We start from the raw sequence: 13451 nt of genomic DNA on the forward strand, positions 1-13451 counted from the left end.
AGTGCCCTGGAGTACAATAATATTTGGTTAAGGGGAGGTAGTTAATGTCTAATCTGCACAAGGGATGGACAGGTCCTGTGGGATCCATGCCTGGTTCATTTTTATGAACGTCAGCTTGTCCACATTGGCTGTAGACAGACGGCTGCGTTTGTCTGTAATGACGCCCTCTGCCGTGCTGAATACACATTCAGACAAAACGCTGGCCGCCGGGCAGGCCAGCACCTCCAAGGCATAAAAGGCTAGCTCTGGCCACGTGGACAATTTAGTGACCCAGAAGTTGAATGGGGCCGAACCATCAGTCAGTACGTGGAGGGGTGTGCACACGTACTGTTCCACCATGTTAGTGAAATGTTGCCTCCTGCTAACACGTTGCGTATCAGGTGGTGGTGCAGTTAGCTGTGGCGTGTTGACAAAAGTTTTCCACATCTCTGCCATGCTAACCCTGCCCTCAGAGGAGCTGGCCGTGACACCGCTGCCTTGGCGACCTCTTGCTCCTCCTCTGCCTTGGCCTTGGGCTTCCACTTGTTCCCCTGTGACATTTGGGAATGCTCTCAGTAGCGCGTCTACCAACGTGCGCTTGTACTCGCGCATCTTCCTATCACGCTCCAGTGCAGGAAGTAAGGTGGGCACATTGTCTTTGTAGCGTGGATCCAGCAGGGTGGCAACCCAGTAGTCCGCACAGGTTAAAATGTGGGCAACTCTGCTGTCGTTGCGCAGGCACTGCAGCATGTAGTCGCTCATGTGTGCCAGGCTGCCCAGGGGTAAGGACAAGCTGTCCTCTGTGGGAGGCGTATCGTCATCGTCCTGCCTTTCCCCCCAGCCATGCACCAGTGATGGGCCCGAGCTGCGTTGGGTGCCACCCCGCTGTGACCATGCTTCATCCTCATCCACCTCCACCTCCTCCTCATCCTCGTCCTCCTCGTCCTCCAGTAGTGGGCCCTGGCTGGCCACATTTGTACCTGGCCTCTGCTGTTGCAAAAAACCTCCCTCTGAGTCACTTCGAAGAGACTGGCCTAAGAGTGCTAAACATGTCCCCTCTTCCTCCTCCTCCTCCTCCTCCTGGGCCACCTCCTCTTCCATCATCGCCCTAAGTGTTTTCTCAAGGAGACATAGAAGTGGTATTGTAACGCTGATAATGGCGTCATCGCCACTGGCCATGTTGGTGGAGTACTCGAAACAGCGCAACAGGGCACACAGGTCTCGCATGGAGGCCCAGTCATTTGTGGTGAAGTGGTGCTGTTCCGCAGTGCGACTGACCCGTGCGTGCTGCAGCTGAAACTCCACTATGGCCTGCTGCTGCTCGCACAGTCTGTCCAGCATGTGCAAGGTGGAGTTCCACCTGGTGGGCACGTCGCATATGAGGCGGTGAGCGGGAAGGCCAAAGTTACGCTGTGGCGCAGACAGGCGAGCAGCAGCAGGATGTGAACGCCGGAAGCGCGAACAGACGGCCTGCACTTTATGCAGCAGCTCTGACATGTCGGGGTAGTTGTGAATGAACTTCTGCACCACCAAACTCAGCACATGCGCCAGGCAAGGGGTGTGCGTCAAACCGGCTAGTCCCAGAGCTGCAACGAGATTTCGCCCATTATCGCACACCACCAGGCCGGGCTTGAGGCTCACCGGCAGCAACCACTCGTCGGTCTGATGATCTATACCACGCCACAACTCCTGTGCGGTGTGGGGCCTGTCCCTCAAACATATTAGTTTCGGAATAGCCTGCTGACGTTTACCCCGGGCTGTGCTGAAGTTGGTGGTGAAGGTGTGTGGCTGACTGGATGAGCAGGTGGAAGAAGAGGAGGAGGAAGCCGAGAAGGAGGAGGTGGCAACAGGGGGCAAATAATGTTGCCCTGCGGTACTTGGCGGCGGAAGGACGTGCGCCAAACAGCTCTCCGCCTGGGGCCCAGCTGCCACTACATTTACCCAATGTGCAGTTAGGGAGATATAGCGTCCCTGGCCGTGCTTACTGGTCCACGTATCTGTGGTTAGGTGGACCTTGCTACAGATGGCGTTGCGCAGTGCACACTTGATTTTATCGGATACTTGGTTGTGCAGGGAAGGCAAGGCTCTCTTGGAGAAGTAGTGGTGGCTGGGAACAACATACTGTGGGACAGCAAGCGACATGAGCTGTTTGAAGCTGTCTGTGTCCACCAGCCTAAATGACAGCATTTCATAGGCCAGTAGTTTAGAAATGCTGGCATTCAGGGCCAGGGATCGAGGGTGGCTAGGTGGGAATTTATGCTTTTTCTCAAATGTTTGTGAAATGGAGAGCTGAACGCTGCCGTGTGACATGGTTGAGATGCTTGGTGACGGAGGTGGTGGTGGTGTTGGTGGTACATCCCCTGTTTGCTGGGCGGCAGGTGCCAACGTTCCTCCAGAGCCGGAGGAAGAGGCTGAGGCGGCAGCAGCAGAAGAGGCCGAGGCGGCAGCAGCAGAAGAGGCCGAGGCGGCAGCAGCAGAAGAGGTAGCAGGGGGAGCCTGAGTGAGTTCCTTGTTTTTAAGGTGTTTACTCCCCTGCAGTTCATGCTTTGCATGCAGGTGCCTGGTCATGCAGGTTGTGCTAAGGTTCAGAACGTTAATGCCTCGCTTCAGGCTCTGATGGCACAGCGTGCAAACCACTCGGGTCTTGTCGTCAGCACATTGTTTGAAGAAGTGCCATGCCAGGGAACTCCTTGAAGCTGCCTTTGGGGTGCTCGGTCCCAGATGGCGGCGGTCAGTAGCAGGCGGAGTCTCTTGGCGGCGGGTGTTCTGCTTTTGCCCACTGCTCCCTCTTTTGCTACGCTGTTGGCTCGGTCTCACCACTGCCTCTTCCTCCGAACTGTGAAAGTCAGTGGCACGACCTTCATTCCATGTGGGGTCTAGGACCTCATCGTCCCCTGCATCGTCTTCCACCCAGTCTTGATCCCTGACCTCCTGTTCAGTCTGCACACTGCAGAAAGACGCAGCAGTTGGCACCTGTGTTTCGTCATCATCAGAGACTTGCTGAGGTGGTATTCCCATGTCCTCATCATCAGGAAACATAAGTGGTTGTGCGTCAGTGCATTCTATGTCTTCCACCGCTGGGGAAGGGCTAGGTGGATGCCCTTGGGAAACCCTGCCAGCAGAGTCTTCAAACAGCATAAGAGACTGCTACATAACTTGAGGCTCAGACAGTTTCTCTGATATGCATGGGGGTGATGTGACAGACTGATGGGGTTGCTTTTCAGGCGCCATCTGTGCGCTTTCTGCAGAAGACTGGGTGGGAGATAATGTGAACGTGCTGGATCCACTGTCGGCCACCCAATTGACTAATGCCTGTACCTGCTCAGGCCTTACCATCCTTAGAACGGCATTGGGCCCCACCATATATCGCTGTAAATTCTAGCGGCTACTGGGACCTGAGGTAGTTGGTACACTAGGACGTGTGGATGTGGCAGAACGGCCACGTCCTCTCCCAGCACCAGAAGGTCCACTAACACCACCACCACCATGTCCACGTCCGTGTCCCTTACTAGATGTTTTCCTCATTGTTATGGTTCACCACAACAACAAAAATATTATTTGGCCCAATGTATTGAATTCAAATTCAGGCCTTTTTTTACAGACACCTAACACTATCTGGCTATCTATTTAGGTACTGTATTACACTAATACAGGCACAGCAGCTAAATTGGGAATTGTATTTCAACCCAGAACAAAAAATGTGCTTTGACGGACACTAAATAACTTGCCCAGCCACAGCAGTACAGCAGTAACGACAGATTTAGCTGGATATAAATTTGAGGCCTAGTATTTAGGCGCTGGGTGACAGGTATAGGTTTACTGACAGAATTAGACTTGGAAATGCACAGTAGCATGTGTGTGAAGTTATTCAGAATGACCCTATGTGCACCTTGAATCTGATATACCCTTTTAGGGATAGATTTAAAATAGCTCTGATACAACAGAAACCACAAAATTAGGAAATTGCTAAATTGGGAATTGTATTTCAACCCAGAACATAAAATGTGCTTTGACGGACACTAAATAACTTGCCCAGCCACAACAGTACAGCAGTAACGACAGATTTAGCTGAATATAAATTTGAGGCCTAGTATTTAGGCGCTGTGTGACAGGTATAGATTTACTGACAGAATTAGACTTGGAAATGCACAGTAGCGTGTGTGTGAAGTTATTGAGAATGACCCTATGTGCACCTTGAATCTGATATACCCTTTTATGGATAGATTTAAAATAGCTCTGATACAGCAGAAACCACTAAATTAGGAAATTGCTAAATTGGGAATTGTATTTCAACCCAGAACAAAAACTGTGCTTTGACGGACACTAAATAACTTGACCAGCCACACCAGTAACGACAGATTTAGCTGGATATAAACTTGAGGCCTAGTATTTAGGCGCTGGGTGACAGGTATACGTTTACTGACAGAATTAGACTGGGATATGGCCAAAAAATAACCACATTATTGATGGTTAAATGCACTTGGTGTGACAGCTTCACCCTGATGTAGGATTTAGCCAAAAAACAACCACACCATTGAGGGTTAAATGCACTTGGTGACAGCTTGCCCCTGATGTAGTATATGGCCAAAAAATAAACAGACTATTGCTGGTTAAATGCACTTGGTGTGACAGCTTGACCCTGATGTAGGCTTTAGCCAAAAAACAACCACACCATTGAGGGTTAATTGCACTTGGTGACAGGCGCAGCTTGCCCCTGATGTAGTATATGGCCAAAAAATAAACAGACTATTGCTGGTTAAATGCACTTGGTGTGACAGCTTGACCCTGATGTAGGCTTTAGCCAAAAAACAACCACACCATTGAGGGTTAAGTGCACTTGGTGGCAGCTTGTGCTGGCGCAACACAAGACACAAAATGGCCGCCGATCACCCCAGAAAAAAGTGACTGAAAAACGCTCTGGGCAGCCTAAAAACAGTGAGCAATTCAATAGCAGCAGTTCAATCATCCACAGCTGCAGATCGATCAATGGATGGAGTCTTTTGGAGGAGTTAATCAGCCTAATCTCGCCCTACTGTCGCAGCTGCAACCTCTCCCTACGCTAATCAGAGCAGAGTGACGAGCGGCTCTATGTGACTCCAGCTTAAATAGAGGCTGGGTCACATGGTGCTCTGGCCAATCACAGCCATGCCAATAGTAGGCATGGCTGTGACGACCTCTGTGGGCAAGTAGTATGACGCTTGTTGATTGGCTGCTTTGCAGCCTTTCAAAAAGCACCAAGAAAGCGACGAACACCGAACCCGGACTTTTACGAAAATGTCCGGGTTCGGGTCCGTGTCACGGACACCCCAAAATTCGGTACGAACCCGAACTATACAGTTCGGGTTCGCTCATCCCTAATTAAGATATCAGATGTTCGGTTGTGACTGTGGTCATTTTCCTAAGGCCCCTTGTGAGATCTCTTTAATGCTTCTTTTATAGGTGTCTTGCTATTCACATAGAGATCTACAGTATGCCATTTTCTACCTATGAATTTTCTGAGGATTACTGAGAATCTACCAGATATTTTCTTTCATTAATTACAAAACTTTGCATTGACTTCTAATTTTGACTAAGCAGTGTATGCATTGATCTATTAATTCACTCCAGTACCTGCTTGATAAACTCTACAAAATATGATTGGTACTACATATACCGAGTTTTATGAGACATATCATTATGTTGTTAAAAAAACTATTTAGTTATTTATTATTCTTTATTGTGAACCAATACTCTACTTATACTATATATTTATTTGTATTATCGTAGGCCGTGATCAAGGTCCCGGGTGGACTGAAACGTTGGCCCTGACTTTCATGTGATGATTGAACCATAAAGTTGGTATTGGCAAACTAAAATAAAATATATACTATTGTGCAAATATGAGTGTGCAGTGGATATAATTGTTTCTTATTTAGTGGCTTGACAGGCCCTTCATTGAGCACCTCCACTTTGGATTTAAATTCCTTCTTTTGGCGGTTTGTGCCATTCAAATATTGACTACTATCAACAGGTGTGACATACAGAGGGGTGTGATATACTTATAATATACTTTCTAACATATAAAGTATATTATAGTGCTTTTGTATTGTGCAGCAGTTGTGTGTGATTCTGCTGTGATATCGTAGCTATACAGAGGGAAAACCGCTATTGGGACAACTAATTGCAGCTGGTGTCATATACCAGTTGCCCCCAAAAAAACTGATTGAGGCAGGGGTGTGATATACCTATAATATACTTTCTATATTGTGCATTTGTATTGTGCAGCAGTTGCGTGCGACTCTGCTGCGATACCGTTTTATCCCTCTATACAGCTATATAGAGGGATAAAAGCTATTGGAACAACTAATTGCAACTGGTGTGATTTGCCTGTTGCCCCCCCCCCCAAAAAAATAACAATGATTAAGAGGATAGATATACCTGCTTCCAGCAAATTATCATTAAGGGGTTCTATATACGTACTTCCACAAATACTGCTCTTCTATAGGGACTTTGTTAAAGGGTCATTTTGAAAATGACAGGCAGAGGAAGAGGCAGGCCATTCCGCAGGGGTGGTAGGGGTTGGGCAGGAGCACCATGTTGGAGCCTAAGTGGAAAGTTGGAGAAGGTGCGTGCAATTACGTCAAAGGACGCACCAATGTTGGTTGAGTGGCTCACTCAGCCTTCCGCTTCTGCACCTTCGTCATCCTCTGTATCTGCAACCTCCTCACTCTCTGCTATGTGCACCCCCAAAGACACCACCACCACCATAGCCCCTCCACTCGAGTCAGAGGAATTATTTTCCCATCTATTTCCAGACCTTACCAATGCGCAGCCATTCTTGTCATCGGATCAGGTAGCAACGGCCGCCACCCAGATCAGCCCAAGGATGAAGGTCCCCGCTGTTGCTGCCTACTCAGATATCTCTAATGTCAGTGGTGGTGAAGGTGAAGATGATGACGTGTCAATGGATGTCACCTGGGTGCCCACAAGAGATGAAGAGGAGGGAGAGGCAGAGCAGCAGACAGGGGGTAGAATTAAGAGAAGCAGGCAGAACTCACAGTGCACAGGAGGCAAAAAGCAGACTGAAAATGTATCTGGAGCGAGCCATCCACCATGCACGGTCACATGTGGCACTCCCAGGACACCGGCACATGGCTCCGCAGTGTGGGCTTTTTTTAACGTGTCCACTGCTGACAATAGTGTTGCCATCTGAGTCTGGGCTGTCAACGCATAGGTGGCGGTAAGCCCAACACTCACCTAGGGATGACCACCTTAAGAAGGCATCTGGCCTCCCATCACCGAGCCCAATGGGAGCAACACCGTCAGAACCCACAAAGCCACACTCCCGGCGCTCCACATCCTGTCTCTTCTACTTCTCCTCTCTCCTCCCATTTGTCCTCCACTCCACCTTCCACCCTGCTGTTGTCACGTTCATCTGGCAAAAGGCAGGATTCCGTAGCCCAAATGTTTAAACGTCTGACCGCCGGCTTGTTGGAACTGCTAGCCTGCCAACTACTGCCATATAAACTGGTGGACTCTGAGGCCTTTAGAAAATTTGTGGCCATTGGCATACAGCAATGAAAGGTCCCCAGAAGGAAACATTTCTCCCAGAAGGACATGCCAGAGCTACATATATGGCCATGTTCAGCGGCAAGTGAATGTATCTCTGGTAGAGTTGAGCGGACACCTGGATGTTTAGTGTTCAGGTTCGGCCAAACTTCACAAAAAAGTTCGAGTTCGGTACCTGAACTTGACCCCGAACCCCATTGAAGTCAATGGGGACCCGAACTTTTGAGCACTAAAATGGCTCTAAAAAAGTCTTGGAAAGTGCTAGAGGGCTGCAAATGGCAACAAAATGTGAGTAGCTAAGGCTGGTTTTTGGTTAAAAAAATGTTTTTTTATTTTTTTGTTTAAATTAGGGTACACCCAACATTGGGAAATATAACCTGTGATAACTCCCTCCAGCCGTGCTAAACAAACACTCAGACAATACACTGGCTGCAGCGCAGGCCAGCACCTCCAAGGCGTAAAGGGCAAGCTCAGGCCATGTGCCCAATTTGGAGACCCCCATAGTTGAAGGGGGCACACCCATAATTCAGTACATGTAGGCGTGTGCACACATATTGCTCCACCATGTTGCTGAAATTTTGCCTCCTAAGACGTTCCATATCAGCTGATGGTGACGGTTGTTGTGGGTGCTGACAAAGCTTTTCCACATTTTGGCCATGCTAACCCTGCCTTCTGAGGTGCTGGTGGTTCCCCAGCTGCCTTAGCGACCTCTTCCTCCTCCTCTGCCTTGTGCTGTGAGGTGGGAATGCCATCAGCAGCGTGTCTACCATGGGACATTGTGGAGATGCTTGGTTACCCAGGTGGTGGCTTTGCTGGTAGATCCTTTGTTTGCAGGGTGGCAGGTGCCACTGTCACTCCAGAGGGGGATGAAGAGGCAGAGACTGCAGCATAAGAGGAAGCAGGAGGAGCCAGAGACCTTTCTTTGTTTTTGAGGTGCCTACTCCACTGCAGCTCAAGCTTTGCACTTAGATGCCTGATCATGCAGGTTGTGCTCAGGTTGAGAACGTTTATGCCTCGCTTCAGGCTCTGATTGCACAGCATGAAAACCACTCCAGGGAACTCCTTGAGCTGGCTTTGGTGTGCTCAGTTCCTTGGTGCGGTGGGCAGTAGCAGGCGTACTGTCTAGGGAATGCCGGCCCGCTTTTGCACCCTGCTGTGCTGGTGGCTCTGTGCGACCACCGCCTCTTCCTACAAACTAGACAGGTCACTCGCATGACCTTGATTCCATGTGGGGTCGAGGACCTCATCATCTTCGATCCAGTCTTCACCCCTGCCCTCCTTGTTGGTCTGCACACTGCGGTGTGGGAGGACTGTGGTGGTCCTCCCATGTACTCATCCTGAAACATAAGTGGTTGGGCATCGGTTCACTCAATCTCTTATACTTCTGGGGCAGGGCTATGTGTCATGCCCCACTCTGACCATGTGCGGAGGTCAGCCAGGATAGCAGCACGAGTTTAGTGATTGCTTTGGAGCCGTGCTGGATCCGCCTCTCTCAGGTACACTGGGTGGGGTCTTTAGGTTAAATAGCACACTGCCCAGTGCCCTGAACAGATTATACTGTTCATTCTGTCTGGGAAGTTTGGAGAGAAGGTTGGCTGTCTGTTCCTGCTCTCAGAGATAAGTGTCACATTGCTTGTTCGGTTGTTTGTGTCTTCTTGTCCATCCAGGTTCTGTGCGAGCAGACTGCTCCTATCTCCCCACTTCACCATCTTAGGGAGTTCAGGGTTTTTGTTAGCCCAGGCTGGAGGACACTAGTACACCTACCTTCAAGGTCTACTGTGGGCTGAGCAGTGCAGGTAAAGAGGTCAGGGATAAGCTAAGAGGTGACCCTTCCCCTGTCTCTTGTGCAGAGCCTGGTTGGTGTGTTGTCTTTGATACTGGGTGTACGTCCGCCGTGACATTATAATCCGCCAGACTGTGACGGCCATTGCTCAGCGCTTTTGTGATGGCGTCAGTTGATGCACTGGTTGACCGCTTGCAGGGTTTATCCCTAGAGGTTGCGGATCTGTGTAGTTCGGTCACACAGTGTCAGAAGGTGCTGGCAACAGGTACAGGTCAAATTGTTGGGGAGCCTAAAGTCGCTCTTCCTGAGAAATTTGCAGGGGGTACTGATGATTTTTTTTGCTTCAAAGAATCGTGTAAGTTGTACTTTAGATTGTGCCCATTTTCTTCAGGTAATGAAGATCAGAAGGTGGGTATCATCATGTCTTTGCTTAAAGGGGACGCGCAATCCTGGGCTTTTTCTCTGCCGCACGGTTCTCTGGCCCTCCGGTCGGTGGAGGAATTCTTTTAAAGCCCTGGGATTGATTTATGATGACCCAGATGACGCTTGGATAGACGTATCAGAGAGCGGTGTAAGGGTCCCTCGGTGCAGGGTATTCCTCCCGCGTGTGGTTTTGTTTCACCAGCTGCCCAGGGTGATATTGCTTGTTACTCTGGGGTAGGGGAGGAACCCATGCAGTTAGGTCAGATTTCTGGCCATTCTGATAGTAGAGACTTTCGAAAAGTGGGAAGAAGGGTAATTTTATTTTTTCTTGTCCTTATGTTAAACCACAGGTAGAAGAGAAAAAGAAAGACAAATCATTGGTTGGAGCAAGTTTTGTTCGGATAATTGTCTTGTCACATCTATCGCTGAAGTGTCCATTACGGACTTGCCTCAGTATCTCTCTGATTTTTCGGATGTCTTTTCGGAGGGTGGGGCTTAGGAATTGCCCCCTCATCGAGACTATGATTGTCCAGTGAATCTTATTCCGGGGGCTAAGTTGCCTAAGTCTCGGCTTTACAACCTCTCTCAACCCGAGAGAGAGGCCATGCGAAAGTATGTCGCCGAGAGTTTGGCAAAGGGTCATAACAGACCATCTAAGTCTCCAGTGGCAGTAGGTTTGTTCTTCGTGAAGAAGAAAGATGGATCTCTGAGACCGTGTTTGGACTTCCGGGAGTTGAACCGTATTACAGTCCGGGATCCATATCCCCTGCCTTTGATCTCTGATCTTTTTGATCAGATTGTTGGAGCCAAGGTGTTCTCCAAGTTGGATTTGAGGGGAGCATACAATCTGATCAGGATCAAGGAGGGGGATGAGTGGAAGATGGCCTTCAATACGCACAAGGGTCATTTTGAGAACCTGGTAATGTCTTTTGGGTTGACGAATGCGCCAGCGGTATTTCAGCGATTCGTCAATGATATTTTTCATCACTTGGTGGGGAGGTTCGTAGTAGTTTACCTAGATGACATCTTAATTTATTCTCCTGATCTGAAGACCCATCAGGATCATGTGAGACAGGTTTTGACGATCTTTCGAGAGAATAAGTTATATGCTAAACTAGAGAAATGTTTGTTTGCGGTGCAAGAGCTTCCGTTCTTGGGATACATGCTTTCTGATTCCGGTTTTTGCATGGACCCCGAAAAGGTCTGGGCAGTTCTGGAGTGGGACCGACCAGAGAATCAGAAAGCTTTGATGTGGTTCTTGGGGTTTACGAATTATTATAGAAAATTTATTTTGAATTATTCCACCCTAGTCAAACCCCTTACTGATATGACCAAGAAGGGCGCTGATGTCTCTGTCTGGTCGGATGAGGCATTGCAAGCCTTTTCGGCCATTAAGGAGCGTTTTGCGTCTGCTCCCATTCTGGTGCAGCCGGATGTATCTCAGCCATTCGTGGTAGAGGTTGATGCATCAGAGGTGGGGGTTGGGGCGGTGCTTTCGCAGGGTTCTTCTCCTGGCAAGTGGGTCCCGTGTGCCTTCTTCTCCAGGAAGCTCTCGGTCGCCGAGAGGAATTATGATGTTGGAGATAGGGAGTTGTTGGCTATCAAGTTGGCCTTTGAGGAATGGCGTCACCGGTTAGAGGGGGCGTCCCACCCCGTTACGGTGTATACAGACCATAAGAATTTGGCCTACCTGCAATCTGCCAAGTGTCTGAACCCTAGACAGGCCAGATGGTTATTGTTTTTTTACCAGGTTCAATTTCATGGTTACCTTTCGCCCAGGGGTCAAGAACGTCAAGGCAGATGCCTTGTCTCGCAGCTTCCCTGGGGGAGGTGATTCAGAAGATCCGGCGCAGATTTTAGCGGATGGGGTGGTGGTCTCCGCTCTGTACCCTGAATTGGAGATGGAGGTATTGGGAGCTCAGGAGGGGGCTCCTGGTTCGTGTCCTCCAGGGAGGTTGTTTGTTCCTGAGGGCCTACGATACAAGGTGTTCAAGGAACATCACGATTCTGTTCTCGCTGGACATCCTGGTGGTAAGTCCACCTGTGATCTGGTGTCCCGGAGGTTCTGGTGGCCAGGGTTATGTAAGAGTATTGAGAATTACGTGACAGCTTGTAAAACCTGCGCTCGGTCAAAGGTTGCTCATACTCAACCGCCTGGTTCACTTCTTCCATTGTCTATTCCATCTCGTCCTTGGACGCATTTGTCCATGGACTTTATTACGGACCTGCCGAGTTCCTCCGGGAAAACAGTGATTTTGGTGGTAGTCGACCGTTTCAGTAAAATGGCTCACTTTATACCACTAACGGGTCTGCCTAACGCTAAGACTCTCGCTCAGATCTTTGTGGATAATATTGTGAAATTGCACGGTGTTCCTTCAGATGTGGTCTCTGATTGGGGCACGCAGTTTGTCTCCAGGTTTTGGAGGGCGTTCTGTTCTCGGCTTGTCATTCAACTTTCTTTCTCGTCGGCTTTTCATCCACAGTCGAATGGTCAGACGGAGCGTACCAATCAAAACCTGGAGACCTACTTGAGGTGCTTTGTGGCTGAGAATCAGGAGATCTGGTCCTCATTCTTGTCCTTAGCAGAATTTGCATTGAATAACCGTAGGCAGGAGTCCACGGGTAAGTTGCCATTTTTTGGCGCATACGGTTTCCATCCTCAGTTTGGAACATTTTCTGGGACTGGTTCCTCTGGGATACCAGAGGAGGAGAGATTCTCTTCTGCCTTATCCTCCATCTGGCGGAGGATTCAAGGGAATTTGGAGTAGATGGGTGAGAGGTATAAACGAATGGCTGACAAGAGACGTGTGACTGGTCCGGACCTGTGTGTGGGTGATCTGGTGTGGTTGTCCACTAAGAATATCAAATTGAGAGTACCATCTTGGAAACTGGGTCCAAGATTTATTGGTCCGTATAAGATTTCTGCGGTGATCAATCCAGTGGCGTTTCGGCTGGATCTTCCGCAGACTTGGAGGATCCATGATGTCTTCCACAGGTCTTTGCTAAAATAAATATGTTAAACTGGTGGTACCATCGCCATTGCCTCCTCCCCCTGTTCTAGTCGAGGGAAACTTGGAGTTCGAGATCTCCGGAATTCTCGACTCAAGAGTTCTTTGGGGCTCCCTCCAGTGCCTGGTGCACTGGAGGGGATACGGTCCTGAAGAGAGGATGTGGGTTCCGGCGTCTGATGTCAACGCCAGCTGACTGGTGAGGGCCTTTCATAGGTCCCATCCGGATAAGGTTGGTCCGAGGTGTCCGGAGGTCACCCGTAGAAGAGGGGGTACTGTCATGCCCCACTCTGACCATGTGCGGGGGTCAGCCAGGATAGCAGCACGAGTTTAGTGATTGCTTTGGAGCCGCCTCTCTCAGGTGCACTGGGTGGGGTCTTTAGGTTAAATAGCACACTGCCCAGTGCCCTGAGCGGATTATACTGTTCATTCTGTCTGGGAAGTTTGGAGAGAAGGTTGGCTGTCTGTTCCTGCTCTCAGAGATAAGTGTCATTGCTTGTTCGGTTGTTTGTGTCTTCTTGTCCATCCAGGTTCTGTGCGAGCAGACTGCTCCTATCTCCCAACTTCACCATCTTAGGGAGTTCAGGGTTTTTGTTAGCCCAGGTTGGAGGACACTAGTACACCTACCTTCAAGGTCTACTGTGGGCTAAGCAGTGCAGGTAAAGAGGTCCGGGATAAGCTAGGAGGTTACCCTTCCCCTGTCTCTTGTA

The sequence above is a fragment of the Bufo gargarizans genome, chromosome 6, assembly GCF_014858855.1.
Source record: "Bufo gargarizans isolate SCDJY-AF-19 chromosome 6, ASM1485885v1, whole genome shotgun sequence".
Classification (NCBI taxonomy): domain Eukaryota; kingdom Metazoa; phylum Chordata; class Amphibia; order Anura; family Bufonidae; genus Bufo; species Bufo gargarizans.